Raw genomic sequence first — 4,764 nt, 5'->3', positions numbered from 1 at the left:
ACTTACGATTCGGCCAAGGGCCTCTCTTTACGGGGTGACTGCATGTCAACAGCATCCCCTGACTGGGATACCTTCCCCCGCTTAGAAGCTTCTCTTTTCGAGTCTTCGGAGGCGGTCCACTTCTTCTCGTGAGGAGTAAGGATGTCAGTTCGCCCTTCCCTTCCGTCTTCGGAAGTGGAAGTTCCAATCTCCCCGGATAAATTGCCTGGTGTGCCTCCAGAATGGAGGCCACCTTGGGCCTCTTTGCTCTCCTCCTTATCTTCCCCCGCCGGCACTTGATATGGTGCCGGAGCCAGCAGCCTTGTTAACACTGGATCAGCAGAGTCTTCGGGAAGTGGAGACGAACACCTAATTCTTTCCGCCTTCTTTAGCCAGTCCTGGCCGAGGAAAGTTTCATCCGTACGTTGTTATGAGACATCTAACAAAACTATGTTCAGGAGTTAGGTGCTTACCAGAGTATCTGGATGATTGCAGTCAAGACCAATGTCTTCTGTAGTATCCGGCCACTATTTTCGTGCATCGAAGAACAATTTCCACATCTCTCTGAGCATCGTGCCAAAGAGGTGCTGAAGAGTCCGTGGACCTTCCGGATTAAACTCCCACATGCGGAGAGGGCATCGCTAGCAGGGTAGGATCCGGCGGACTAGCATTACTTGGATTACATCGATGAGACCGGTGTCCTTCTCAATGAGGCTCCGAATGTGGCTTTGCAGCGTCTGCACTTCATCAGTAGATCCCCAGTCCAGCCCCTTGTTAATCGATGATGCAAGCTGTAGCGGAGGGCCAGACCAAAACGCAGTTGTGGCTGCCCGCTTTTTACCGCGGGGTTCGGTGATGTAAAACCACTCCCGTTGCCATAAGTCAGAAGTTTCTGCGAAGGAGCCCTTCGGCCAAGAAGAATTGATGAGATTGCTTATTGAAGCGCCTCCACACTCCGTTTGTTTCCCATTGATTACCTTTGGTTTCACGCTAAAGGTCTTAAGCCATAAGCCGAAGTGTGGGAAAATACGGAGGAAGGCCTCGCACGTGGAGATGAACGCCGAGATGTGGAGAAAGGAGTCTGGGGCTAGATCGTGGAAATCTAGCCCGTAATAAAACATGACCCCTTGAACGAAGGGATGGAGAGCAAACCCAAGCTCTTGGAGGAAGTGAGAGATAAACACGACCCTCTCATTGGATCTGGGAGTAGGAATAACCTGCCCTTGAGCAGGAAGCCTGTGGTAAATTTCTGCTGTCAAGTATCTTGCCTCCCTGAGCTTCGAGATATCTTCCTCTGTGACAGAAGAGGCCATCCAACGGCCTTGAAGGCTGGGTCCGGACAAAGGCTCGAAGCGGCTAGATTGACCCTTGAGTGTTGGAACTTGAGGTGGGAGGTAGAGGGAAGAACTAGCGTGGAAGAAAGAGGATAGGCCTTAACCCCTTTATAAAGGCGACGAATATCAAGCGTCCCCTCCATGGCCTTAAAACATGCCTATTCCCGAGGAATTATGCCAACAGAATGGTTGGGTTACCCACGCCCGTGTTGATGAAAATCCCGTAATAAGGGGACACGATCTCTGCTTTGACAAGATGTGCCAATAAAAACCGCCCCCCGAAACGTGGAGTGGCAGGCTATAAAACGATTCAAAATAATGGCCGGGTAGTGACGTAATGTCGTGCTGCCAAAATTGTCAGTGGATTAGACTCGTAAATATTATACTCTCTATGGTTCTTTGTGGAACTTATTTTGCATAGCCGTACACGATTCTTGCGTTCGAGATCTACTTTGAAGTATTCGGATAAGGAACCCGCCTTGCAATGCCAAAGACAATCTGCGCACCGGACTCATCGTCATTGAAGCCTGGTTCAGGGGCTACTGAGGGAGTCCTGGACTAAGGGGTCCTCGGACAGCTGGACTATATACTTGGTCCGGACTGTTGGACTATGAAGATACAAGATAGAAGACTTCGTCCTCTGTCCGAATGGGACTCTTCTTTGCGTGGAAGGCAAGCTTGGCGATTCAGATATGTAGATTCCTTTCTCTATAACCGACTTTGTACAACCCTAGTCCCCCCGGTGTCTATATAAACCGGAGGGTTTAGACTTCTAGGGTGCCACAACAATCATAACCTCATAGGCTAGACTTCTAGGGTTTAGCCATTATGATCTCGTGGTAGATTAACTCTTGTAATACTCATATTCATCAAGATCAATCAAGCAGGAAGTAGGGTATTACCTCCATAGAGAGGGCCTGAACCTGGGTAAACATTGTGTCCCCCGCCTCCTGTTACCATTAGCCGTAGACACACAGTTCCAGACCCCCTACCCGAGATCCACCGATTTTGACACCGACTGAAGGTGCTCGCACACTACAACGACAACGCCTACAAGGTCGACATCCCACGTGACAAGTACAACGTTAGTGACATCTTCAACGTCAAAGACTTGGCCAAGTACCATGGTGATGAAGAGCACGATCCATGGACGGATCTTTCCCGAGGGGGGGAGATGATATGGAGCATCCCTCGACTACCCGCACCGACACTCCATCACCACCGCAAGCACCAAGAGGGCCAATGACAAGAGCACGTGCATGCAACATCGAGAACGAGTTCACTTCGTTCCTCTTCGAGTTTCGTTCGGTTTCACTTGAGAATGAGATTCTACCTCAAAGAGATACACTATGCGTTCTCAGGTACATCAGAGAGGAAGGCCCAAGCACCCACGGAACAAGAGAAGGAAGAAGAAGTCAAGAAGAAGGAAGGGAGCAAGATGGCCAAACCCTCTGGACACCCTGGGTGCCCGGCCCCTCCAACACCGGGTGCTCGGCCACCCTACCTGAGCGCTGCCCCTGCTTGGTCTGGGTGCCTGGCCACTTGGCTCCCGGGTGCCCGTGCCCGTGCCCGCCTCCAGCCGCACCCCCGGGTGCCCGGGCCTTGGCCAACCGGGTACCCAGCCCCTGCCCAGCCGGCCGCCTGGTGCAACCCCGGGTGCCCGGGCATGGGACCCCCGGGGTGCCCGGCCACCTCCCAGTCGCCCCTGTACGGGCCGGGTGCCCGGCTGAACCTGGGCGCAGCTCCCTGACCGGTCCGGGTGCCCAGTCGGTTTGACCCCGGGTGCCCGGACCCCTCCTCCGTGGTTACTCGTTTTAGGGACATTTTGGTCCATTTGTACCCTTCTTTCTCCAAGTTTCGTCCCTAGCCTTTATATACTCTTTACCTAGCTCATTTGGAAGGATAGCAAAGTTTTAGATAAAACATTGTGAGCTTTGCTCCTTGTATCCCCTCCTCTTGGAGATCAAGACCCCTCTTGGGAAGAATCCTTGTGGATTACAAGACCTCCCAAGGGAGTAGATCATCATCAAGACCTCACCTCCTCTAGGAGTGGGAAGAACTTTACCTTGTGCTTGTTTCCTTGGATTGATCTTGTAATCTTGTGGATCTCATGTATGCTACTCTAGTGGATGTGATATTTGGGTTTGTTTGAGTGATTTGTGCCTTGTGTTCTTGAGTGTTCTTCCTCTTTTCCCCCTCCAAGTGTGAAAAGATCCCCTCTAGGGTTTCACCCTACAACATATAGGTTACTCCATTTGTGTCATCTCAAGAAGCACTGATTATAACATGGACAACAAGCAAACAGATATGTTCAGATAGAAGGATTTTAGTCCTCTGTTTAGTCCTCATGGAGTTAAAAACGGATAGGTTCAGATAACAGATAGGTTCAGATCAACAAGCAAACCTGATATCAAGAAGCATTGATTATAGACAACAAGCTAACTCATGGAGTACAACCGTTTAGTCCTATGTTTTTGCACTATTACTTAGCAGCTAGATTCAGAACTTCCAAATGGCTCATCATGGAGTAACTTGAAATGGAACATTATGTTGAACCTTCTACAACAATATTCATGGTCCTCCCACCAATTCATCCCATGAGCAGTACAATAATACAAAAAGGGAAATAAAATATTTTTAGGTGGGGGTAGGGGAAGGTACTTGGTGGCGGAAGGCGTGTTCTTGGTGTGGTTTCATCTTCGTCTTCCTCGACTTCACTCTGATTCATGGGCGAGGGACCTTTTATGCGACTCTCGGTTTTCTAAGGTGTGTCGTTTGAAGATCACCACAATAATGTGGTTTATATGTCATTCATGCAACCGATTGAAGCATGTCGGAGCAATGTGTGGTCCAGAAAACTCCATGAAAATGACCAATGTGTGGTCTTGTGAGGATATGGCTGGCGTCCTACTGATGGGGCGTTGAACTTTGCTCACCACCATGGTGGTGTTAGGGAGTGGCACGGTGATCTACTGCTCTTTTAAGCGCTTGGCGCAAGCTATGTGGGCATATCTGACCCACTAATTGTTGAAGCCTTTTCATTGCGGGATGGCATCAGATTTGCAGAGCTGTGAGGATTCACGCATGTGATCATGAAGGTTGATTGTGTGAAGAAGGTTACACGCCGGAACACTGAGCCAAAATGCTCATATAATTGTGCCTACTATATTAGTTGAAAATTTGGATAGGTAGCTAGGGATTTTTCTTTATTCGATATTGAACATGTAAAAACGTCAGCTAATATCATGTTTGCATCTTTATGCTAAGCGTGCTTGCACATTGAACGTGACCGAGAGCGAGCTTGATGAAACTCCTAGCTTCCTAGTGACCAATCTATTGATTGATTGTTCTAGAAATGCCTTTTTTGAATAAAGCTCTCTAGGCGAACTGACCCTATGTAGGTTCCTTGTGGTGCAACCAACACACCAGGTTTCAAGTCTTAGACTTGAAT

Source organism: Triticum dicoccoides, chromosome 5B (assembly GCF_002162155.2).
Source record: "Triticum dicoccoides isolate Atlit2015 ecotype Zavitan chromosome 5B, WEW_v2.0, whole genome shotgun sequence".
Taxonomy (NCBI): Eukaryota; Viridiplantae; Streptophyta; class Magnoliopsida; order Poales; family Poaceae; genus Triticum; species Triticum dicoccoides.
Note: the sequence above shows the minus strand (reverse complement) of the source record.